Raw genomic sequence first — 27,523 nt, forward strand, 5'->3', positions numbered from 1 at the left:
GGTCGGGATCCTCCGCACTCCTCACCGCCTCGTCTGGGTGTCGATCGCAGCCTCAGTCACCTCCGTTGGCCTGAGGGAGATACAGGAAATCCTGCGGGTACGCGTAGTTGTCCTTCACGGCTGTGGCAGGGGACCAGGCCTGCAACGCACCGCCGGCGCGTAAGGTGGGGGAGGGGTCCCTGTTCGGGCGCCAATTATGTGGTAAATTTAAATTACCTATACTTAATTTATGCGGTAAAGTTCAATAAGAATAACTCAGTCAAAAATAAGAGGCAGAGTCCGTGGCATCTGAGTTTATGAAGGTTTTATTCCTTAAAAAGGAATTGGTTCGAACCAGGTATCATGTTCCATCACCACAAGGGTTCAGGAAGGGAATGGACATGGACATGTACAATGCTTTATTAACAGAATATCATATATATAGTACATGCATACAGTGATGATGAATGCAGAAGGCGTAACAGCTGAGAGAAACGAGATAAGAACACATGTGCGTAACAGAAGGCGTGCACAAGGGCGTACACGGAGGTGTGTGCTAGAATCGTCACATAAGATTAGCATGAGTAGGTGGATCCATAGACGAATCCTGCAGTGTCAGCAGAAATATGTGGCAGAGATGCGCGCGCAGCAGCATGACGTGTAATTGACGTGGAACTGGAGGGTGAAGGGGACTTGACATTTGCGCCATACAGGGAGACAGGAGTCTGGCGTGTCAGAACAACCTAAACCCAAATCATATCTGGTATCTTGTGTTTGAGGAACTGTATTATCTAGAGGGAAAGGTCTCTTGGGCAGAGGCTATTCTATACTGACTGCTAGTGCGTGCATATGCGACTACGTGTCTACGTGTAAAGCAAGGGGGCCATGGGCCTACCATGGTAACAGGAGCTATGAATTACTTGCATGGAGACAGAAAGGCCGGGCCCTTTGCTCTGCAGCTGGGAAGGATGTTTACCTAAACTACTAGACAGGAATGTATTTTCGAGGAGCGGAGCAGATAACTTGAAGGCTGAATACAGTCTTGGCAGGCAAGCAGGCCGAGCCAGGCACTGCTAGCCGTGCAGGGAGTAAGACAAAGGTCAGGGATACAGATGCAGGTCCAGGCTGCAGCTTTCAAAGGCAGAAGGCAGAAAGGGCTCGATGGCAGGAATCAGGGCCTAACTCGCCAGAGCCAGAAAAACGTGAAAGTGCACCATGTAAAGACGGTGGCAAGGCATACTTAGGAACTGAATATTTGACCCATTCATGGTGGATCTGAAAGAGGACATGTTAACGTTGGACGCAAATGTATTTGCGTCTTCATAGCTGGTTGTGGAGGGAACATACATGTACTTGAAGCATGCACATGGAGCCGTTGGGGTCTACGTTAGGGGACACAATTGACCATACAAATTCATATTACCTCAGGATAAATGTTGACATTCAAGTGTCAGGTCCTGCTTGAATGTCACATCCTGGTTGATGTTTTTCATAGGACACTTGTGATGCAATACAATGAGGCATCCCCTTTCACAGGCAAACGTTAGCGGACACTTGGGCAGGGCCCATCTTTTGCACCCGCCAACCAGTCAGGCCCCAATCACAGTTGGCCTCTTTTTGACATTAAAGTGTCACAGCCTGTTTGGCAGGTCTGATAGGCTTATCTATAGCGTTTGGGGGACACTTCAAATGAGGGAAACAGAATGCCAAAACAATTTGGGTATACCCATTGTCTGGTTTTCTGATAGCTCCGCTTTGTTCTATCAGGCTTATGTCTCTGAGTTTGTTGGGGTTACAGTGACTGCCTCAAATTAGATTTTAGCGCTAGATGTGGGAGGCAACTAGGACACTTCTCGACACATATCCCCAGCCCTTGGAGCCCAAATTTAGAGTGGCAGAAGACTTCGGCCATCTTGAAAACGACCAGAGTGGGTAGGGTAACCCCAGGAACCTTTACCACATTGGTTAAGGCATGCCCCAGGGGTCATTCTCACCCACTAGCTGGTGCTAGGCATAAATGTGGCATCTCCTGGCACCCACTCCAGAATACAACCCTGGACCTGAGTAAGATCGAAAGAGCATTGAATCTGATATCTGCAACCTGAGAAGATCCCTGGAGGACTGGATCTACCCTCTCTCTTGTATGAAGGACAAAGAATTGTGCTGCAAGGGTCAAAAGGATGACCTCCTGTTCAACCTACAGGGATACAACAAGCTCCTAGACACCTTTTTGTTAAATCCTCAGCTGATCATTGGCAAATGGAACTGAACTGCACTCTGTCTTCCACCCTTTGAGTCTCCAAGTGCCTCCCCTGAGTTATGGAGGGGCTTTAAAACTGTACTCCAGTGGAAAATTGAAGCTTAAAGGACTAACGCCAGAAGGTAAATGTGTGACCAGGATGAACCTGGTTAGTATATATGAACCACACTTCACTGCTGCCAGCGTCAAATTACTCTTAGGTGCTTATGTTCTACCGTGCACATAGACAATCATTGGCACTTTGTGCTTCATGGCACTATTTCTACTTTACACTAAGAATTCATATCTTTATTTCACCTTATGGGATTTTCATCATTTTTGGTTTCATTTTGTTTATTAAATTTTACTCTTTCTTTCTAATTTGTTGTGGGATTTCTTTTGTCTTGCATTTTGACTTTATGACTGTTTTAGTACTGCACACATACTTTACACATTGCCTCTAAGTTGAGCCTGTGTGCTCTGTACTATAGCTACCAGAGACTAAGCTCAGCTTTATTTTGTGACTTAATTAATAATCACAGTCCTGTTAACCACTAAAGGTGGGTACTTACCCCCTGCCCAGCTAATATAACACAATTTCTTGCAAGCCTTGTTTTAGTATTTTTGCCACCAGAAAATTGTTTTTACCTCTTAGTTCTACTCCTCCATTTACAGCTTAACAGTAATTTCACAAGTATGTGATTGCCCCATCATTTCTTTTTCTAATAACCTTTTCCTCTCTACCTCCATCACTGTCTTATCCAATCGCCCACAGCAACACAATCTAACATCCACCCTTTCTGATATCTGCCTGGTCCCCTGGGTCATCAGTATTACCGAACTGTGTCAACATCTATCTGATCAGCTCCAGAAAGTCAGTGGCAGAAATGATCAATACCCACCCCCAGAACCTTGGTCGGCACAGAATTATGGACATTCATTAAAGTGGCAAACTAAACTCTAAAGCAGAATGACTGTTTCTTGACTTGAAACACAGCATTTACCACTAACTAATCATCTAATGTCTCCACATATCACACGACAGATATTACTAGCCAGCACCCAAGGTAAAAGCCATCAAGTCACCCTTGAAACAGATGTGACGAACAATGACAAAGTAACAAATCATTATAATTCTGCATATTTGTACAGAGGGGAACCACCTCTGAATCAAGAGTAAACGAATGTTCCAAAAGCACTGTGGGCACCTTCATTGCACCCAGCATGCAACTTGAAGAGCTATCGTTTGTAGAGCTTTACTATAAATATACCTTAATTCTTACATTAAATCCATGACTGCCAACAGACGCAAACAAAAGAGGCAGTATGTTAGTGTAGGACATTGGGTTTACTGGTTGAGTGGGTGCAACCCTACTCAAGCAGCAATCAGAATTCTTGTCATGGTAATACACAAGCAACCCCCAAATTTGCCCCTCCTTAATCCTCTGGTAGCAAGGCACTGAAGTAGTCAGTCTTAACTTAGAGGCTATGTGTAACACATTTATGCAGTACACAAACAATAACAAAGTGAAAACATAATACAAGAAACATCCCACACCACTTTAGATAAATAGAGTAAAATGTATTGAACTATTTGACACCAAAATGACCAAAATCCAATTTGTCGAACCAGAGATATGCAACTTTAAAGATTAAAGTACAAATGGTGCTTAGACGCACACAGCACCAACTGTGGTTATCTGGTTGTACTGGGCTGGAAAAATCTCACAAGTTCAGGGGGACAGTGATTGCATGTGAGCCAGCTACCGGGACCAAATTTGGTCCCCTGAACAAAGTACCTTCAATCCTGGTTACGGAGCGTCGGGAGTCCCGCTTTGAGGTTGTGTCACGCATCGGTGATTCGGGGCTGCAATACGATGTCCTGCATCGAGGATGCATCACGCAGAGGCAGTTCCTTGGTGCTGTGGGGCTGCGATGTGAGGACTGTGTTGAGGATGCATCGAGCAGTGGTGGTTCTGAGAAGCTGCAGGGCTGTGAAGCAAAGTCCTGCTTTAAGGATGCAGTGCAAAGCAGCGGTTCACAGGAGCTGTGGAGTGCTGTGTCAGGATGTGTTGCACAGTGGCAGTTCCAATGCGAGGCTGCAAGGTGATGCGTTGTGATGTGTTGGCTCTGTTTGCACCACAGCTGGGTAGGCAGAGCACCTTCAGGCCCAATTCCAAGGACCCAGGACTGGGTGGCACCATTTGGGGGCAAGACTCACAGCAGACAGAGTCCAGGTTCTGGGTTCAAGGTGGTTGGAGACTTTTCTGTCCCTGAGGCTCTGATCAGTAGGCCAGCTGACTAGTCCTTAGAGTTACTCTAGTGGTCCTGGGTTTACAATGCAGATCCAGCCCTCACCCAGGCAGCAGGGTATCAGGGCAGCAGAGTATCAGTCTTTCTTGCAGCAGAGCAGTACAGCAGTCCTTCTTATGAGTCTTCCATAGGTCCAGATATATATCTGATGCCCACTTTGAAGTACGAAAAAACTTCTACAGTCCTCCCTCCCCACAAAGGTGTCTGGAATTTCCTGCCTCCCTGTCCTGGTCCCAGCTTATTTGGGGGTAAAAAAGACAAGTGTGAAACCCTTTGCGAGAGTGCTGAGGCACAGTCTTTGTCATGTGCAAGTATGGTAGGTGACAGCTTCACCCCCATCAGGTCAAATATAGGCCATAATGCCAACACCTATTCCCCTTTGTCTCACTGTCTGGGAGCACACAAAGGCCACCTGCCAACTACATCTACTCATGTGCCCCAGCATATAGGCTGCGGGCACAAAAAAAGGCAAACTTTTTAAAAGTGGCATTTTCAAAATTGTGATTTAAATCCAACTTTACTATAAAAGAGGGCATTAAATTACAATTCTTTAGAGACCAAACCCAACCTTCTTACCTGCTCCCAATTGAAAGTGATCGCTTATTAAGTGTAATAGGGTAACCAATGTTTTCCTATTGGAGAGGTTGGCCTCACAGTAGTGAAAAACGAAGTTAGGAGTTTTTCACTACCAGAACATGTAAAACTTAAAAGTACATTTCCAACTTTTTAAATACGCTGCACCCTGCCCTATAGGCTGTTTAGGGGCTAACCTAGGGTCACATATGTATAAAAAAGGGAGGTTTAGGCCTGGCAAAAGATTTTTTTGCCATGCCGAAATGGCAGTTTAAAGCTGCACACCCAGGCTGCAATGGCAAGCTTGAGACATGTTTAAAAGGGATACTTAAGTGGTTGCACAATTAGAGTTGCAGGCCTACTAGTAGCCTAAAGCCAACCAAAACAAATTCAACAAAAACAATACATCACAAATGAACCTATACATTAGACAACTTCCGACAGCATCATGCACCCAATATGGTTTCAAGCAATATCATTGTTGAAGTGTTTGCCACCCCAACAGCACATCACACTCATACTTCGTCCCACATTAACAGTGCACACGGGATACAACTTTTGGAAACCTTATATGAACAACATGCTTCCAAGTCATTTATTTGGCTATGTGTTTGTTACCTGAATGATACGTTTACTCAAGTTATTTCACCAGATATGTACACTCTCATCATTCTACACCAACCATCCTCATGAAGCTAATTTAAACCTATCAAACCTATCACACTCATGTAAACATGTAATGATACTAAAGCCACGTAATGGGCAGACGTGTGTCGACACATAACCACTTGTAGCTGAAAAATGAACAACAGTACATCCCTGCCGAATGACAAAAAACAATCCTTAGGCACATGTATCCATCTACATAACGCTCACTAAATAGCCATACCAGGATCTAGCCGGCCACTATCCAATATGATCCATCGCTAAACAACGCCCTAGTATTCTTCAACCGCGCCTGCTGCTATTCAATGGGACTTACCTCTAAACAATATACAATTTCAATAGGTCACTTTCACTATGGCCAACAAAAATCCCAAAACCTTAAAGGGTACTCAGATTCTGAAAGTACTCCGGTGCCATACAAATCATGGGAATGTGCAATACAAATGTACCTAATATATCCAAATACATTTATCAATAAAGAAATACATTCAAATATTGTTTTACGGGAATTATATTGAATATTTGCATAAAGAAAACTGTGTTCTGTATCACTTAAAAAGTACATTTTCAAATAAAGTTGGTTTATTAATAAGAACATTCGGCCCTTGAAAAAAAGATAAAGGTGAATTTGTTAAATAAAAACCTTTTTTTCCCCAAGTCCTTTAAGTAGTAACACTACTTCTGATGCTTTCAAAGTAAAATCTTAAGTCTACTCTAAAAAAGAGGGGCAGAGGTCACCTGCAATGTGAATGCACTGACCCTATTCATGGCTGAACCGAATTCACTGTAATACTTTGAGTCAGAACAGTCTCTTCAAGCAAGGCAAAGTCAGTTCGTGAATTGTACATGGCATCTGGTCTCTGTCTTCGGTTAATGAGCCCATTAACTTAAAGACAATTGCAAACCATTTCCCACAATGTGTTGGTAAACCCTGAAACACATTCTGAGAACAAAAAGGAAAAAATCCTTCTTCCTCGCAAGATGCATCATTATTAGAAACACGTTGATCATGGGGAGGAGAACTCTGCGTATCGATCTAAGGTGATCAATTAAAACATATAGGTTTGTATTTAGATAATAAACGCTGCTTATTGTTTTAATACATGCAGAACCCCCTCCCCTCCCCTCCACCCTCCCCGCCGAGTGTGATGAGAGGCCCTTGAGGCTCATATCTCACAGAGTGGTGAGGCTCACTGGTTAGAGGCGGCAGACCCGGAAGCAGAGGACGGCCCGGGACCAGGGTTCAATTCCCGACGCGGCCGGGTCTTGGGCTCAATGTCCGTGGACTCGATAATTCTCGCCTCGGTGCCTACTCTAACCAGGGATCACACTCGGCAACTCTGGGCATTAGCTTGCCTCATCTCCACAACGGCCCCCCACATACGCCGGGGATGCCTGGCTTCACCTTGGAGATACCCAGTAGGGACCATCTCACAGGGAAAGCCAGGACGGGTTCCCCAGCGGTCTACAGCGCAGAGATACCCCATGTGGGGTGATTCATGCGCTTTACAAGACATCATTACATTACATTACATTGCGTTTGGGCTTAAAGAGGCCACCCTTAATTTTTGGGGTCCCCTTACGTTTAGTCCACCCCTCCACACCGCAGGGGCTTCCGATACTCCCCTGAATATATGTAGGAATTAATTGAAGACAGGTCCACTAGTTTAGTGGAAAAGCAACCATCCATTCTGTGCGGTCCATTATTATTCCACTTAGGTTTGGGTAGGACCTCCAGCAGTTTCTTTCTCCCTACTATGCTGGCGGCTTGTTTAGAGCTTCTCAGGTGTAAGAAGCTTGTAGTGACATCACTGGCCATGCAGCGCAAGAGAGAGAAAAAGAGAGAGGTAAGTGACATCTCTCTCCTACATCTCTCTCCTGCCCACCCTCCTTTTATTGACCTAGTGACAATTGCAAGATTATTACAAAAGTCAAAATTTCTTGATTTTGTTTTCAAATTGAAAAACTCTGGAGCATTTGATTCATTGTGTATTACATCCCATTACTGATGAATATACTGGTTGAAAATGACCAAGAACCCAAGTCATAAGCCAGAGGCACAGGTGAAGTCCTATACCAGCGAACAAATAATAGAGCCTGAGACAGAAGTTATTAGAAGGCTGCTCGGCAATTCCATCCATACCGGGTAAAATATTCTGAATAAAAAAGGGAGAAACACAAAGTCAAACTTTGGAATATTGGAGCCGAAGGCCTATTTCAGCCATTATTGGCCCTGAGCTACTCCATTTTCATCAATGGCACTCTCAACAGTAATTGTTCTACAATAACATATATATGAAATCTAAACTTTGGTTATCAATATGAATGGTAATTAACGGATCAATGGTAGCGTAGTGACAGTATGCAAGGCACTGATTTGGATTTCATTTAAAAAGAAATTAAATGTAATTTTCATAAAATAATAGGACATTAAATAAGCTCTGTAAATGATTCTAATGTTTTAAAATCAAGAAAACTGGCCTGAAAAAATGTGAATCTGCTTCAGGATTCCCTTTAATGTGCTATATATTCTTTTTATAAAAGGCATTTCCTTCTGTATTTCTATATATCAAAGACAAGATGGGGGCACAAGGCAGTACTAACTGGTGAATTCTGACCCATAATGCTGACAAGGGGGCACATTCTTTTCCATAGTTTAAACTCACCAACTCTGTTCACTTACTCTTAATTCCTTGAGAGGTCCTCCTCTCCATCTACTGATACAGTGAAGTGCAAAATCGCACACTACTTACTTAAAGAGGGGCATTACTGACTTGCATCCGGGCCTCCTATACTTCCTACCCGAATAACTGCATGATATAAAGATTGTACTTCAGGAACGCTATTAATATATCTCTTTAAATCCACTTTAGATCTCTGTTTAAGGTGTTAACTTTTCCATATTTACCCTTTCTGGGTAAAAAAGAAGTAAACACCTTGGGTTTGAATCCATTGCAGTGTCCATGTGTAAGTATTCACTTCCGGTGCAAGCAGGGGGCCCTTATAAGAAGAATGAAACACAAGGTTATATCAAAAAGAGGCCAAAACTTCCATCGCTGATGGAGTAGAGAGAAAGAAAAAAGGAAGTAGCTCGTTTCTGCTTATGCATTGAACATGTGATGGAGAAAGTTAGCTTCTGCAGTTCTGCTTCTTTTTGTTACACCCAAAACACAGATCCAGTTATCTAACAGTTTATCAGTGGTCGGGTAGCTAGGCCATGCTACATCAAGCTGAAAACAGGCTGCTGCGCTGGACATGAACCACACGAAGCTACTTCCCTAGCAACGATTTCAGATCCAATTTCACTCTGACAAAGAAAGCAAGCACACATTGCATGCAGAAAAGTCGCCATGAAGTATTTATTTTTTATTTTTTACACAATGGAGTTCTAAAATAACACTGAATCATCTAATGGTTATCTAGAATGCTAAAACGCACTGCCCAATAAAGGGGGATGGGTACATTGCACAAAATAAATGCATAAAACTAATTCCATTTCCTATATATTGTCCTCGGTGGTGTCTCTAGAAGTGATTCTAAGGGCACACAAAGGGCCACAACAAGGGCGTCATGCACACACAAGCAGTCCCTCAGGGGGGCCCATTCAAGCCAAGGCCAATGAAAATGTGTGAAGTATGGAAGACTCCGGGCCCCTCATCATATTCTGCAAGGAGGGGCATAATTTTATGCTATGCCACCTACAATGAGCAATCATGAAGATTATGGGCATGTGAGACATGACACACACACATTATATATCATACATGTATACATACATACATATATACATATATACACACACACACATATATATATGCATATATGCTCGAACCGCGTCATCAAAGGAGGTTGGATCAATAAAAACATTTCCTTGCCTCAAGCCGTGGGGTCCGCTTCTTCTTTTCGCCAATGAGGAGGTTTGGAAGAATATTGTGCTGATATATATATATACATATACAGGATACATTACCCCTTGTCATACAGTATAAGGATATTGCAAGTCACTGAGGAGTTTAATAACCATAAAGATGAACAAGACAGAAGGCCAAGCGCCTTTATGAGGTTATGGAACTCCGGGGTGATTTGCAATATCCTTATAATGTATGGCAGAGGGTACTTTAGCCCTTATAATACATTGTCAAACCATCACCTTTCCCACAAACCACTTAAAACCTTGGTGTGTAGCTCCTTCAAACAAAAGAGAGCACTATTGCAAACATGAAGAATAAAAATAGAACTTCTAGTGCAAAATTAAACACATAAAAACCTGTTAGATATTAGTTGCAAAAAGATAATAGAACCAGTTCAATACAGGTCATTTAAGCAAAAAAGCTACAGTAGCTTAGAATGTGTAGAAACATGCAGAATGGTTCTAAATTTTCTATAATTATCTAAGGAGTGGAAAAAACAAACATGTCCTTTCTGCCAGTCACTGTTAGCTAGAAAAATACAGCAGAAGAAAGAAAAACAATGTTCATTTTTCCATTGCTGCTTCAATTATTCTCCATGACCTGGCTTTCATCTATGCTGAGGTTAGAAGTTAATTGCAGTAAGTTATTATGTGTTCTGATGTCTTTTCTTTACATTTGGTCCCTTGGTGGGTCACAAATTACCGATTATAAAGAAGTTAGAGACTGGTGTTTATACAGGGATTGCAGAATCCCATGTATTATAGTTACCCTAGTGAATGAGTTATAGTTACTTGAGAGGACTATAAATAGAGAATTTCAGTAGTTTTTCACATTTTAAATTGAATTTTTCAACTGACATCTTCACCTAACTATAACATCGCTTTAAACTTTTATTTTTTCAGTGAATACATTTTAAGCAAATTTTAAGCAACCTTATAATTAAACCGTACTAGGATTTGTGGTGGGGGTAGTGGTCTTCGGAGCATTTTTTTCACTTCAGTTCTCTTCATTCCACTCACTGTCTTCTACAGTCTCACGGTTAAACTCTTATGCCCTCTTCTCCTCATATCTTTATGAAACACTCCATCTGTATGTCTCACATTTCATCTCTTTCCTCTTCAGCACTCTTTTCACTCTCTTCTGCACTTACTCCCTTGCTTCTTTTTCAATTCACTAGGCACCCACTCACCTGTAGGGATTGCGTTTTCTTTACCTTTTGCCCCATCAATTTTGACAGCTGTGTACCCCCTCGATACACTTTTGCATAGAATTACAACTGACCCACCTTGCCATTGCTCTGTGAGATCTACAGAGAGGCCAAGGATTGAGGGGGGCATGCATTCTGACCCCGTTCATTACCACTGACGGCAATGAAAGAGTGGGCAAATTTTGAAATGTCATAAGGAACAATATTGATGTGTCCAGGTTGGGAGGGCAGTGTCTATGTTTTCCAGCTGTGGCTGTCAGCTATTCACGGGGCACCCCTACAGGACATGAACAGACGTGGCACAATGGACGCCCTCCGTCTGTCTGTATGCTTCTCCTCCTACTTGCACATTTTTGGGCCTCTCTAAAAGTGCATTTTCCACTAGCCTTTTCTTGATAACTTGTAGTGCTGAAAAGCATACCTGAAACATTCTTTTCCCTGCCTGCCATTGGTCTATATACACTGCTTGAGTGATTTATAAATATAAGGGAATGAGAATAAATTAAGAGGGTGTTTGAGCAAACAAAAGATATAAACAGGAATTTGCAAAGACAATAGATCTTATGTTCCATATAGGTACCCCAATATAGGCTCAGGTAGCAACCTACCCTTTCAACTATATTCTCCCCTACCACTGCACTGCATAAAGGTTCTTGGGAATGACCTTTTACCTAGTTATGGTACTGCGAACAGGACGAAGGGTTTTCCCTGAAAACTAGCCTCATCCATTATGCATGAGGATTCTTGGAAACTCAGCAGGACTACCATCTCCTGCATAATAACTATGTATAAGGGTCATTCCTTCCGTCATCCTAAGTCTGACATGACACAGCAAGGTAGAACCCCTGAGGGTACCTCTTGGGGTATATAAACACCATATCTTGCTGAGGTAGTCAGAGGAAAAAAGGACTTTCATGCTGACACACTGACGCAAGACACTGAGGTTCCTGTACGCAGACACTCCAGCTCGCAGTGGTCTGACATTCCTTGCGAGTGTAAATCGCGAGACCAAAACGGGGTCCCACAGTCTCTCACTCCTGGTAACGGGGTTGACTTTATCCTAGAGGGATTCTTGGCTTTACACCTACATACATCTTGGGTAAACTTAGGTACATGTAGTTAGGGTTGCATCGTAGGAGTATGCATTTATTACTGTCATGTATTTTATATATTTGCCTGTATTCATTGTTTTAGCACAATGGTAGAAATCTACCATCCTTTTACTCTGTTGGTGCTTCTAATCATTTATATATTTTTCTGTCTAATGGTTGTTTCAGCACAACTATTTTACACTGAATGACGCTGGTTCAATAAATGCTTATTTGAAAACGCCCCACCATTTATTCTGTGTATCTCTCTGAGACAAAGTGAGCACGAGTGACTGAGCGAATAGTATCGCACTGTTTCCACGATCCTGAGGGATCAGGGTTGTCATGTTCGATAGTTGCCAAGAACTATTCTCTCCTTGGTAAGAGGGGTTTCTAGTGGCACTGTGAGCCTGCTGGTACACAGGATAACATACCCAGCAGGGGTGTCTAGAATCAGTCGGAACACCGTTCCTAGAGTGTATGTTGTCTAAACACGCAGGTCCTATATAGGTTTATAGGAATTACACGACAATCTGGTCATGGCAAGCATGCTATGTGATGAATTTTTTTGCAAACATACGCAATAGGTGTAAAAAATAATAAAAAGAAAAAAATGCTGCCTTATAGAGAGTGTGTGCATGTTTGCAAAACATAACTAATAATGACCCATCTTAAAAAAAAGAATGGCAAAAACATGTAAATAGAGAGTGGCCCAGCAGCCTTTCACTAAATTGTGCTACGTTTCGGTGGATGTGCCAAAACAAACGCTGTCACTCACAGTAAAGCAACACTATGTCTAAAGAGGGCTTATCTACTGTCCCATGCTCTGTAGGGTAGAAGAAAAATGTGAATGATACCAAACTAGACTAAATTCCCCTGTTTGTATTAATTTATAAGTACTCATTTGTATTACATGAGGCTGAAGAAAAGAGCTAAAGCTACCTCTACACCAGACCTAAAAATTAATTATGCACTGGCTCTGGACACATCCGATACCCAATGCCATCCAGAAAATTAAGAACTGCACATCTGTGGAACAACCCACGGCTGACTCTTTCAAGCGTCCTATGCTTGTAGTGGTCCCTACTCATTAAACTTGTCCACCCTAGCTACTGATGTCATGTTAGATACCAGAAACCTCATCCAAGAAAAAGAAACTAATACTGCTGATGCCCATTTGGACCCCAATCCCATACTCATCCAGGAGCTGTATCAAATTTCACTTGAATACAGTGGAGCCTGATATCCTTGGTGTGTTTTCCCCAATCTTCTTGCTTTCCATCCTCCTGTTTTTGCTGCCCTTCGGAATTTTCACACTTTATCACTGCTAACCAGTTCTAAAGTGCTTGTGCCTCTCCCCCGTAAACATGATAGAATTGTCTTACACCCATTTGGTACATTTAATTTACTTGTAAGTCTCTAGTAAAGTGGTACTACACTCACAAAGGGTTTGACGCTAGTCCATTGTGACCCCAGACAATCTGGAATCAGGACAGGGAGGCAGGAAATTCCAAACACCTATGGGGGTTGAAACCTCCAGAATCAAAGTTGGCACCAGGTATGAATATTGGACCCTCAGATGCAACTCTTCAGAACACATCTGTATTCATGGTAGACTCAGAAAGTCTGATGCCTGCCGCCCTGCTGCATAAGTGAAGGATTGGACCTGCATCTTGAAGGGCCAGTTGGGTGGCCTCCTGATCAGAAGCTTCAGGGACACAATAGGCTTCAAAAACCTTCAACCCAGCATCTGGACTCAGTCTTCTAAGAGTCTTGTCCCCCAAGTGGTGCCACCAAAGTCCTGCACCCTTGAAAGTGGGTCTCAATGTGCTCTGCCAGCCCAGCTGCGGCCCTGTGGACAGAACCAACGCAGCGCGACGCACTGCAACACAGCTACACTTAGGAAAAACAGCACTGTGTGACATATCCTCGATGCAGGACTGCGCATTGCAACCAGCAGTCTCCCCAGAGCTGCCACTGTGCAACGCATGCTCAACGCAGGCCTTCACATCGTAAGCACCTCATTGATGGGATCCTCAATGACTATGCAGGACTTCGCATTGCAAGCCCCTCCTCAACGGCTTCCTGAATGATGATGCAGTACCTTGCAGTGCAGGCTAGCAACTCTTCGGAACGGACACTGCGCAATACATCCTGAAAGCAGGATCTTGCATCGTTCTGCAACCAGGATTTATGGTACTCTTGATCAGAGGGCCAAACTTGGTCCTTATATCTGGCCCATGCTCTGTCACAGATGGCCTCAATTTGGGACTTTGACCAGATAACCCCAGTTTGAGTTTTGTGCTTCCTGGCACTGTTTTTACCTAAAACTTTGAAATTGCATATCTCCAGTTCTACTGACTGGATTTTTTTTGTGTTTGTATCAAATTATTTATCACATTTTACTCTATTTTTCTAAATTGGTGTGGGATTTTTTTTATATATTGTGTTTTTACTTTATTACTGTTTGAAGTGCTGCATAAATACTTTACACATTGCCTCTAAGTTAAGCTCGACTTGTTTGTGCCAAGCTACCAGAGGGTTAAGTACAGGTTTATTTATTTTATTTTTTTGTGAGTTTTATGTAGCGCAAACTAGACCCGAAGTTATCAGAGTGCTTTACAGAGTAAACACAACAATAACATGAGGTACATAAAGGGTGCATAGACATAAATGTATAGGAATGGTAAAAAAATAAGCACAACAATATTAACATTATTTTGGGGTTTGCTTGTCTTTCCCCCTGACAGAGATTGTGGTTCCTGCTTTAGTAGCTTCCCACACCCCTCGACCAGACCTAATCTCCAATACAAGGTAAGTGACCATTTGTGATGCAGGTCTGGATGAGGAGAGTACACAGTCGAGGACCAAAATATACGTCAGAGTTGACTAAATTAGGACTCAAGAAAAGGCAAATTATGCAAGGCTATGTGGCACTTTTTGTGAAAGTAATCACTATTTTGTCATTTTTATTCAAGTTAACACTGTCTGGACAAAAGTTTCACCTCATTAGTAACATTTTAACACACCAATGCAGCAATAAGCAGTCAACAACCCCTGTGAAGGCCCTTTTACGGCACGGTAATACATGTTGCTGCGTTTTTTTAATAACATTTGATGTGCTTGCGCTAAAAACATGTTTTTGTTCAAATCTACAAGTTACGCAGCGGAGGATGGATTATGCGGCAAATGCGAGCAAACCCGTAATTACGGGGAAAATGCCGCAGCAACAGAATCGAATAATTACAATGCCCTTGACACAGTGTTGTGTGTTTTGGTGGCAAGTTAGAGACAGGCTGGAAACAAAGAGAGCAGCTATCAGTATTGGGTGGCCTCACTTCCAACTGTGCAGCAGATAAGTTCATGATAACGTCTGCTCAGATGCTCTAAGGAAATAATGACAATTGTCTTTAAAGAAAAACACGAACTTTTTGGGGATTTTTACTCGAGAAGCTGAATGCCTAAAGCTTTTCACTACGGAGTGTCTTGTGATCAGGCACTGCGAGGCACAGAGAGCTACATGGTGAGCAGTGGTGGCTCCTCCGTAATGGCGGAGGAGCGTTGCCCCAGTCTTCAGAGTCAGTGAGGGGCAGGGAGGAGTGGTGGGCACTTGAAAGTGTGCATGTAAGTTTGGCCGGCCATCTTAGGCAGGCCAAACAGACATGCTCATTTCTAGGAGAAAAGCTGCAGGCTCCCAGGGTCTGTCTGAGTGCCAAACCAGGCTGCTCAGGCCAATCCTGACGTGGCCCTCATTGCATGTGAGCAGCCCCTGGATTGGGTAGGGAGCCTGGTTTCCCAGAGACTGCTGGTAGAACACCGGGGATGCGTCGGAGGCAGCGGCAGCAGAAGTGAAAGGAAAGGTACGTTTAAAAATGTTTTATTTGCCCAGTCTTTTTCCCCATCCCTCGCCGCCCCGTGCGACATCCGCCCCCCCCGCTTTCGTTTTAGGGCCGCCGCCACTGATGGAGAGGGTGATGGGTTGCTCACACTGCTTGCCATGAACCTTGTGTGAGGATGCACATGCTCGTGCATACGTGTGAAGTCACCAGATAAAACAGGCAGAAAAGGGCATTTCTAAATCAAAACAAAGGCATAGTAATACACTATAAATTCAGAATTTTAAAGTAGCAAGTCCTCACATATCAAAATTTTATTTGAAACACTAAAAAACAACACAACCTAAATTACAGTACATCACTTGCAGTGGACTTCTAGGAAAAACTGCATCTCTCCCTGTCTAACAAAGACTTGGAGAAATGGAAAAATGTAGCATTGTCCCAGTAAATTCATAGCCAGTTTACCACCTATGCTGATATCATTAGGGCGAGAATGGGGGTTTGATGAGACCACAGAAAAAAAAGACAGCTCATTAGGGCCATGCGCTTGCTGCAGCTGAATAAGTGCAACGTAGCGAGCGCCACTTTTTTCAATGCTTGATTGAATGAATATAGTTAAGTAAGAGTGCTAGCACCTAACATGTCACTTGCATACATGCACAGGTAAAAACAAGTACGTACGTAAACCCCAAGGTGCAACGGGGGTGCTGTTTACCAACAGTGAGCCTAGGCCATCTCCTCTGCCCAGATTGTCCTTCTGTCAGTCTCCTTCCTTTAAACCTCAGTTGCTACAGAAAGTGATAACACAGCACATTTCATGGTGAAGAATATTTATTTCCATCTCATAACATGCAAAATGTCTTAATTTTTGGTCCAAAATATGTGCTAAGGGAGTTCAGCACTGAACTCACTCAGCAATGGGGGGGGGAGACCTTTGTGACTTGTGAAGTGACTATCAAGAACCTTTTTGGTGGTCTTTCATAAAAAACCTTTTGTGAACTATGAACTTATATTATGTATATTGGAATTTTATTAAAGTATCTTCAAGCTACAATTGTGTATATTAACTGTACTTTAAGTGCTTTGGGATTTGCAAAGGGTAGATATGCCTTATTAAAATACCAATACAATACTTTCTAATATAATACACCAATAGCTGGCTCTATACACGGAGAGGTCAAAGTCAGGAGCCTTGACTCCAGCATTTGAGGCAGTACGTGTTCTGTCAGTACAAAACACTGGCTCAACATGTGTATGACACTGGAGACCACCAATTTCTCTTCAAACTCGGACACCTCATTGACTTTGGCATCAAAGTTTAAGGTCATTCCATTGTTAAGACTCTGATGGAAACTGCCTATTTTGCTTCTTGACGGAAGCTAGAGGTTTAGGCAGGAGGAACACAGCATTAACCAAACATGAGCTAAATATGCGGTCCCTGGGCTTGGAAGCATAAGAATGTATGGCAGCCTTCTAAGTGGCCTGGTGAGAGCTTTTTTAGTGGCGTTCCCGAAGAGTTTTCTCCAAGGTGTAGCGAACTGAGTCTTCTTGCAAGTATGGCTGGGAGAACCTTCTAGTGGGTTTGGCTGGAAGGGCCTAGTTTTGATATGGCTAGGAGAGTCTATTTTTCAAAGTGGCTGGGAGAGCCTGCTTGGTGTGGCTTAAACAGCCTTCTTGTTGGTGTGGCTTGGAGTGTGTTATTGTTGGAGAGACGTCTTTCCGATGGGGCGGGAGAGTCTGCTTATCGAAGTGGCTGACCGAGACCTCTTGATAGTCGATCTGGGACTGCCTTCTTAGTGGTGTGGGTGGCAGAGCCTTCTTGTTGGCGTATCTAGGAAAGCTGTCTTTTTGGCATGGCTGGGGAAGCCACCTTGTTGGCGTGGATGGGAGAAACTTCTTTTTGGCATGGCTTGAACAGCTTTCTCCGTCCTGTGCCTGGGAGAGCCTTGTTGCTGCCACGCCCCAGACAGCCCTTTTTCGATGTGGTTGGGAATCTTTACATGTCGAAGTGGCTGGGAAATCCTTCTTGTTCGTGGGGCATGGGAAGCCCACTTATAGGTGTGGCTGGGACAGATGTCCTGCTGGTGTAACTGAGAGAAGGTACACCTGGCGTGGGTCTCGTGTGTTATTCCTTTCTATATGCACCAAGGTTCATACCAGCTTTTTACTCCTTAGACAAGACCACATTGGAAACCGGCAAAATCCTTGGTGTATTGGGCAGCGCTTATTTATGCCTTAGCCTGTAGGCTAGCCGAAAGTTTAAACAGACATCTGATCCTCTGCCAGATTTTTGTCACATGACTTACCTGTCCCTGCAACTCATATTCATTCGACCTATAACTGCCCTAGGAAATGCTATGAAACGTAAGCCTGGATAATAATATCTGAGTTAGAAGATGTTTTCTTTTGATTTCTGGTGGCGAGTTCCACATCGTATTCATCTCACATGACCTTTAAAAGGCCAGGAGGAATGCTTAAAGATTCCCACACCACGAGTGCCTGATCTTCCCTGACCAAACAATGAGCTTCAGAGTCTGAACGTGGTGACACTCAGAAAACCAAGCCGCCTCCTCTCTACAGTCAATGGAGAAACAGAGTTTCTCTGAAGAGAATCAATCATTTTTACCAGAATACCTCAACCTAAAAATTTGCTAAGTGTCTTGAAACCATGTTTCATGGATCACTGTAGCTTTAAGTTCAAAAAATGTTATTGAGGTGTAGCTTTATGGAGTGATTTACAAACAGAGCGACATGACCTCGCAACAAACTTAACACATTTAGCAAAGAAACTCCCAGAGAGGAAATTGCAGCATCAGCCACAAAAAAAGGTCTTTCACAATGTGCAGCCAGGGCTGGAGTGCATAAAAACCCTCTTACTTCTTAAGTCCAGTACTTCCCCTATTGGCTAGCCTAAAGTGAGCGCAAACTGCCCACTTAGACCTCTGCACGTTGGATTAGTGAGCTCACCTGGCCATTTCAGGCATAACGTTTGACAATCCATCGCCTCCATTTGTGCAGGACGTATCGATTGTGCATACCTCCATAAGCAAAGGATTCAATGCACAGGGCCCTTTGTCAGACTCCATCAACAGGTTAAACGAAGCAATGTCTCCCTGTGACCTTGTACCGCATTCTCAGGGAATGGCTTAGTGGGGTAGTGTGCCAGCATATCTTAACATAACCTCTTCTGACAGAAATACCATGTCCTAAATATTGTTTAGAAAAATATTCACCCACTGGAAGTAACAACAGAAACTCCACACCCAATGGGGCGTTATTTTTGTAAACGATATTTAAAACACAATATTTCTATCAGATAATGATTTTGTAAATGATATATACTAATCTGACTGGGTTCTAAACAAAACTACTAAATACATAATTTAAATACACGAGTGGATAATGCCAAACAACATTCTTAGAATATTTTGTGACTGTACAGCGAAGGAAAAGGACTGTTTTCCTCAGTGAAAAAATATACGACAAACTCACTCCCATACTTCAGTATATTTTTGGTTATGTTATAGTTATTACGATGTGGCATGTGCCATTCAGTTCTAAAGTCAGCACAGTACAGCCAGAGTGGCTCTCAGCGTACCAGGCACCAAGAAAGACATGGAAGATTCTTTATGTGGTGGCACTCCAAACCCTACCAACCCTCCCACCTTTCACCATAGCATCCACGTTTTACAAACGCACCCTTAAGGGCAAAATATTGTTTCTCAAACCAGGAAGCAGTTTTTCCTATCGAGGTTTATGGGATGGTTTAGAGTTGGGTGGTAACAGAAAAACCTCATATTTGAGGAGAAAATGCTGAACGCTGAGGAGGAAAGACCAGAGGAATTTTTTTCCACCCTGGTAAGGTGGAGGCAATTGTGCTGGTGGCTTCTCCTAAGGGTTTCACAGCTCTTTCACTAATAGGGGGATTTTTGTCTATCTACCTGAATGCAAATCAGACATGTAATCTAGAGGTTTACTTTCTAAACCTGGAACATGGAAATCTGGCTTCAAGGGCTTAATTTGTGATGGTGATCGCAGGTGCTGGGCACTGACACTCATATTTGGGGAACGGGAGTCCCCAGGACTCATCGTGAGATTCTGACTCGGATCAAAAGACAGAAACGAAGAAAAAAGAGAAAGAAGAAAGCAAGGGATAAGAAAACAGTGACAAAGGGAGAAAGCATGAAGAAAACAGAACGTTCAAGAATGAGGTGAAGAAAGTGGAGTGAGAGTGGCAAAAGAAAGAGGCATTGGCGGGGAATCAAGACTAGGACAAGACCGCACCTGTGGTGGACTCTAGGACAAGACAGCACCTGTGGTGGACTCCTAAGAAAAACCTCGGGTCCCTATATATTTGTTTTACGAATTTAGCAATGAAGAGGGTTTCAACGCTTTACCACTTAATCAATGATTGCATGATCACTTCCTCTCCGTATGAATCAACATGGATGTGCAACTATGAATCTGTGTAATGCCAACAAAGACAACCATATAGTGTTCTATCCCAAAGGCATGTCACGACCGCCTCCTACCTCATAGTGAAATGGAAACAATGCTCGTTTACGTAAAGCACATCATGGTTGACACGCACCTGTTGTGCTACTGCACTTTGAAGCTCGCTTCAGGCTACAACCAAATACTAAAACAGAATAAATGAAAGACTGTTTGGAAATTTGATCCTGCCCAGTCCACCAACGAATATCACAGCTAAGATCCCTTCTATGAGCTACACAACCTCGCCACAAATCAAACAAATTAAGCACACTAAGTCAATAAGAGTACATTTCGCCCCAACGGCCATGAAGGTTAAAAACACCTGCCAATTCATGATTTAAAATGCATATCTGTTTGTTCCACTTAACAATGTTTCGGATAAAAAAAATGACTTACAGCGCGTTGTAGAATGCGATGCCCGACAGAGCCTTGGCAGCAACCACACACTTCTGCTGGTTCGGCAAGAACGTGCGCACTCGGGTCTCGCGCCTCACGCAGCGGAACAGAGACTTCCGCTCTGACACACCCACGTCACACTTCATGCTCCCTATGACCATCAACCTGAGTGACGCAATCAGTCTAAACACTCTATCCGGGGGTGCGTCGTCGCCATTAGCACCTCACGGAGCGGCCCGGGCCCGCTTTCGAAACGACAGGCTTACACACACAGACCGCAAAGTCTGAATGACGAGTGAAACGGAGGCGCAGCTCAGGGAAACAGCCAAACTGCACAAGGCAACACCACCGAATGCAAATCAGCAGCCAGATCTAGTACTGCTGCACTTCCGTTTCCATTCTTTCTTTTCATTGCAAACCGAGCTTCTCTTTTGAAAGGTCAGAAACGAAAGAAATCCTCTTGTGCTGGGACGCTGGGGATTTATTTATAATTGCATTATTTTAATGTAATGATTTGTGGCTTTCCTGTAATTGACCTTAATGGCTTTCCTTATCCTGAATTAAGCCATTTAAGACCATGACAGAGCCTTCTCGCTTTGCTCCCTACCGGAAACTACGGTCTTCATCATGCACTGGGTAACAAGGCCCAGACAGAGAGAGCAGGGCGAGCGGTAAGCGCGTGCCAATCAATCTCTGAACACTGAATTAATCCGAGAGGTTCATGAAATTGGCACGTGCGGGTGCCTGCAATGGCAAAGAAGCAAAAAGAAAGGCACTGGTAGGGATGCAGCATTCCACTGCCATGCATTTGAAAATACCACTTGATGGCATTTTCTGTTAAGACTCCCAAGTAGGGCTGCTGGCTTTTGCGTTGGGGGTGCCCGGTGTGCCAATCTTTGTTGACAACCACCAATTACTTCCTTCTTCACAGATTCCTCCTACACGGCAGCCTTCCGACAGTGCCCCTCATCTCCCCTTAGCTCTTGCATTTATCTATTTTATAGCGCTACTCATCCCAATGTGTCGTGTCAGAGCGCTTTATATCAGAAACATGTACATAGGCAATGACTCATGCACGTGTGTATGTCAATGACTAGGAATCGTTACTTAAAACAATGAGGATTACAAAGTTTAAGTCAATCATAATGGTACGCATTATATATTGAGAGCTTTAACTTTAAATATATTTTGGAAATCCACTTTTTTCTCCGAACATCAGCGTGGGAGTTCTAAAAATACACACATTCCGTCTCGAATGCACACTTTTCCATTTATTAATGTAAATTAATTTAGCCAAGTAAAAGCTTCTAATTTAGTATGTTGGGAGCACACAGGAGTTACTTATTGGAAACTTGAGCGCCATCAGTAGCTCACGGGCCACTCATTGGAGAAGCCTGCATTAGTGTATATTTTGTTTTAACCTTGCGGCCCTTTCAATGAACTTCTTCAAAAGACACACACTAGGTGGCGCCAAAAGACTGGCCGGTGGTGTGGAGATTCCTCGCCGAGTATTCCTCATTTCAAAATCAAGTGAAGGGCAGGTGTGCCTGCGAGTCCTTTGCCCTGTAAACAGCGTGGCCGGGCACATGTGTGGGAGACACCAAAGGCCGAGCTCTGCCCTAGGCTTTGGAGAATGGGGCTTGATTGCTAGTAGGTAAATGGAAAAGTGGAACAAAGATTGGAAAATCTAGGGGCTCGTGAGGGTGAAATACTGCAGGGAAGGCTCCTTAAACAAATGAATGGGTGAGGGGTAGTATTTTATCAGGTCAAGCTTACCAGACAGCACAAGGTTTCTGGTTGCAAAAGATCTATTTTGAGCTTACCAAGATCCTATAGAGGCCTTAAAATTCATTGTTGCTTACCATTGGTTGGCTTTATCATCACTCTCATTTGCTTGCTTCTTATTGGATGGTTTGATGCGTTGTCCAACTTGTGTTTGTCCCTCCCTGCAGCATATCCTTTATACTTGTGTCCTTCCACTGCTCACTTTTAAGGAACTACTTTTTCCTTTTGTTTAACCACTCGCCAAGAGTACATATGTTTTCCAGCTGTCTCCCTTGTGTGCTTCTCTCCCCGTTCCCACTCCTTGTTGCTCTCCCTTTCGCCCGTGTGCTTCTCTTCCCCCTCAGTGCTCTCTGTGTTGCTCGCTCTCACCCATGTGCTTCTGTGGTGTTTGGTTCTTCTTGTGATTCTCCATCCCACCATCTGTGGGTTGCTTTTCCCGTCTTCTCACCCACTCCTCTATTCCCCTTACCCACCCCATATCACCTGCAGACCTTTTTCCCCCTTAAACTGACACTGTAACACTACTTATATTATTTATTTACCTATCCAGCAAACAAAAATAAATAAAGGAAATGGCGCCCAAGCCATTCCATTCCGCAGGGCCATACATACGTTCTGGCACATGCGCACATCAGTCGAATGGCACGACCACCATCGCTTCTTTTTTATTTTGACAAGATTGCAATGTCCAGATGCTGTACAGCGCAGCCAAAAGTAATTGGCAAAACCAATAGGTCCCAAAGGCAAGCCACATTAGCTTTGCTGATGCCTGTTTTTTTTAAGTAGCTTTTGTCACTTCTGTGGCAGCCTGGCATTCCCCCAAACCAAACTGTCTTGTAATGGTCATCCAATGTACCGGGAAATTAAGCAACCTCCACAAGACAAGACTCCAGAGGTAAGGAGGTTGCATGACATGCTATATTAAACTCTGAAATAAGAATACAAAATAAATAAAGAAAAGGAGTATAGCAACTCACAGGTTTCAAAAGGCACAAGAGGATCAGAGAGAGCCGAATCACACGTGTGAAACATACATCTCCGTCAGGAAGTAGCTCATCATACAAGAGGGCAACATGGTGGTAATATAAATCAATCTTTTCAGTGATGGGACTTTTCCACTGGAGAACTTAGACACAATCTTTAAAAAAAATGTGTGACCCCAGTTAAGAACAAGCTGCCTGAGCCAATAGTTCTGTCTTTTTCTTAGGGGGATTGAATGGTAGTACACAGCTACGTGTGTGGAGTGCCAAGCGGGCCAAGAAATAATTATTGAAGATGGAATCGGACCTCATTGCTGAATAAACTGCATTAGCATTAAGTAGTACCCTCACACAGGAGGAAAAAGAAAAGGGGTTAAGGTGCGATTGGCATTGCAGGTGGTGATCTGAACAGGCACACATAGCAAAATATTTAAAACAAGAGCATTTTGGCAAACAGCCCTTATTTTCATTGCATTTGTAGGAAAGCCTATGTGACCACATGTCTTTACTTCAGGAACAAAAGAGGTTATAAGTCCAACAAAGTAAAACAAATTAATATACAAAGGCAATTAGTCAACAACACTGTAGCCCGATGACAGGCTGAGGCATCCAGACAGCAAGTACTCCCTAAACCAAAAAGCCATAAATCAGCAATCAAAATGCCATCATGTCAGCAAAGTCAATGCATAAAAGAACACGCTCTGGATCTCCATTAGAAGCCACACTTCACGTTTACCTTTGCAGTTCAACAAAGAGACTACTTGATCTCCCTAATCAAAATGTAACAGAAACACAAATAGGGCAATGTAACTATATGTCACTGAGGGGTTACATTACATGGATTAGTGCATTTGCTTTTATTGATGCAGTAGAGAGGTATCAGTACACTGACTATTACCTAACCATCACTTATGTATCTGCAAGGTCCCAGATACCTTAACAGCTGGGGGGTGCTCTTCACAACCCTCTCACATGAGCTCCTGGGGGAGCCCACCGTGGTAACCTACAGATTAGTGAGGAGGGGGCCGATGACGAAGCATGCCATCTCAGTGGATGAGGGCCTTTGTCCTTTTCAAGGAAAACGTTTAGGCAATCTAGGTTTTCCTGAGCAGCCACACTAATGTGCTTATGTTACCCCTTTTTGAGCTGAAGTGTCGGGTACTTGGTGTGGTTAATATCTTAGAAATGTCATGGCCCCGATGAACAAGCAATGGCAAGCCATGAAAAACCCAGGTAAAGACCATTCTTTCTATGTACGTTGTCTTTTTGTACCTTTTTAAGGAATTGATAGAATGAGTTATTTCACTAAACTAATGCTGCCCAGAGCTAGACCTAAAAATGGCCTTACAATATACCCCGACAGCTCATTGCGCACTCGCATATTTTAGGATGGCCTCCCTCTTTCATGAGTCAAAGCCACCAAATTAAAAAGTTGCAGAGTGATCCAAGCCATTGGGCATGGCGCCTGCCAGTCAACACACAGAGAGTAACACATTATCATGTGGTGAGGCCTATAAAGCAATAAGAGTATATTTAAAGTAATTGTTTCACCCCCAACGCAAAAAAGGAAAACACAATAGGCATCTAGACCCCAGTGAGAAACATTTTGAGTTGCCTTCAGCGCGGGGACACGCTTTTCAGCGTAACCATGCGCTTTACAAACTTCCCTTATTATTATTATATTATTATTATTATATATTTATCCTCAGACCAACTGAGTTACATAAAAAGCGCCTAAAATAATGCCATTGTTTAATTTCGACACACTGAAGGTATTTCAGAAATTCAGAAATTGAACATCAGAATCCACACCAGTACACAGGTCATCCAAGTCAGAGTAAATGCTAAGGAGTGTGGCCTTGTGGCTCAGTTATTGACTTTAGGACTTGGGTTTTAATCCTAGCTTCAGCCAGGGCCGGCTTTAGGGCAGTGCGACTGGTGCAGCTGCACTGGGCGCTGACCTGTGGAGGGGGCGCCGACCTCAGGAGTGAGCACTGTTTAGCAATAACTTATGATTGGAGAGATGAAGGACACATGCTCGGTGGTAGTGAGAGAATCCAAGGAGGCGGACATGGGGTGGGGGGGGATCAAAAATGATTGTTATACCAGGTGCCAACAGCTCTAAAGCCCTGGCTCTAGCACCTGAAAAAACATACATTTCTAGATTTTTCCTTTGTAGTAAATGCTGTAATTTATCACGAAATAATTATCTACACCACTGATCTTTAAGTATTTTGTGCTTACATTCTAAGATAGCTCCACTGTTTTCTTTTGTGCCAGTTGTTGCAGGGGTTGGTTGGGCACCGACACTCCGTTTGGGGTCACACTTATGTTTCATCAACAGACTTGACTCAGCTCAACAGAGAGAAATGCAGAAACAAGGAAAATGATAAGAGACGGATAGGAAAACAGCGACAAAGAGAACAAGCATTGACATAGCCAATAAGTCTCGCCTTTGGGACCTTATAAGTGTTTAGCCATGCAACAGTTGATGTTGTTTCACCAAGGATATTGTACTGGGTTACTAAACACATTATAAGGTCCCAAAGGGGAGACCTATTGGCTATGCCAGTGCTTGGTTTTTTTTAGGACAAGCAGTGCTATCAGACTTCAGCTGCCACTTAGTCCACCGCATTCCAGGTAGACGCTGCAGCCGATGCTTTGTTTGAGCCTCGGTGTTGAAAGACCCCAACAAAGTAGTTTCACCTCACAGTCTGTGATCGGACCCCCACCCCTCCAATAAGAGGGAAGATTAAACCACATTTGGCTCCTTCAGTTTCCATGCTATGAACACGTCACCTCAGTAACATTCTAACCTACCCTGGTGCTCATCTGTCTAAATGTGCAAGCAAGATGAGCTTGGTGGCACCAGCTTGGACAACAGCTAGTGTGTTTGGCTTGTCTGGGGCAACAATATGCTCCCAAATAAAAAAAACACAAATCAAACCAGCACACACAGAATTTGCTTGTGCTACAATGGAGAGGTTCCTTAGTGCTGCGCCTGGTAAAACGGTTTCCTCTATCACCCCTGTACAGGAGGTCCTCTTTTGCTCTGGTTTCCAAACAAAGCTGGTAGGGCGCAATTTGTAAAAAAAAATTTAAATCGTATTTGTAAAATGTGAACTACTCACCCTTACGGGTCTCAAGGCGCTGGGGGCCATCGTGGAAATTAAGTGAGCTATTGCCCAGGGCCACATGGTGCTGAGCTGAGCTGCCGCCGGAGCCTGGGGATCGAACCGTGAACCCTGTGCTCCGAAGTCAGCTGCCCTGGCCGCTGCATCACACCTCACCACTGGAAAATAATAATATGATAAAATAATATGATATAATACATAAAAGAATATGTGCCGGGGCAGGAGCCTGCAGTCGGTGCTATAGAATGTTGGAGTGCAAATTACATGTCAGGATTCCTTGCCATCCCTCTTTAATTCATCACCAGAAACTTCCTGAATCTTTATCTCACTCTGGGAGGTTCTTTGTCAGCCCTACTTTCAACATTTCTCACCGCTCTCCTGTCTTTCTCTTCATTTCCTCCTTTTGTTTTTCTCTCTCTTGGTCAAAGTCTGATAAAAAAAAAATAAGTACAGGTCCCGAAAATGAGTCCTGATGCAAGCACCCCTCCCCCCTCAACCACCGGCTTAAATTAAACACTGAAGGAGGGTAGAGCAACATGTGGGGGTTACTGGTCATTGGCGGCGCCAGGATGTGGAAAAATGTTCAGAATGCCTCTGAGAAAGGTGGGATCATTTGCAGTCATAGTTACCTGTTATTTGTACCAACTAAATACGAAAAAACATTTATAGGAAAAAAAGAGGAGAGACAAATGACTTTGACCCTAACAACTTTTAGCAATCTCAAACACCCTTCTCTTATGTCAGAATAGAGTTAGAATTGAAAACCTATGGTAAAGCTGTGTCAAGAACTCTTGCTTGACAATATTCTAATCTCCAGCACGCACACCCCCAATCCGGTTATTTTTAGCTCGAAAGCCATTCACAATACTCCCAAATCTCTTTTCCAATTGGCTGTAGGAATTTCCAGCACAATGCTGTAACT

At 43.3% G+C, this 27,523-nt stretch overlaps 1 protein-coding gene across 3 annotated transcripts in view; it reads right to left on the bottom strand.

Annotated features, from left to right (window-relative positions):
- The window catches only part of ADCY7 (adenylate cyclase 7), a 565,990-nt gene that overhangs the window by 463,915 nt on the left and 74,552 nt on the right, over positions 1-27,523 (bottom strand). Inside the window, exon 1 of one of the 3 annotated variants that reach the window (XM_086947702.1) lies at positions 20,703-20,995. The exons of 1 other annotated variant lie outside the window; for it this stretch is intronic. The gene's annotated coding sequence lies outside the window, so the exon portion shown is untranslated. Of the gene's footprint in view, positions 1-20,702; positions 20,996-27,523 lie in introns of those variants that run through there. One more of the 3 variants, XM_086947701.1, reaches the window with a different exon arrangement.

The sequence above is a fragment of the Lissotriton vulgaris genome, chromosome 12 (genome assembly GCF_964263255.1).
Source record: "Lissotriton vulgaris chromosome 12, aLisVul1.2, whole genome shotgun sequence".
NCBI classification, from domain to species: Eukaryota; Metazoa; Chordata; class Amphibia; order Caudata; family Salamandridae; genus Lissotriton; species Lissotriton vulgaris.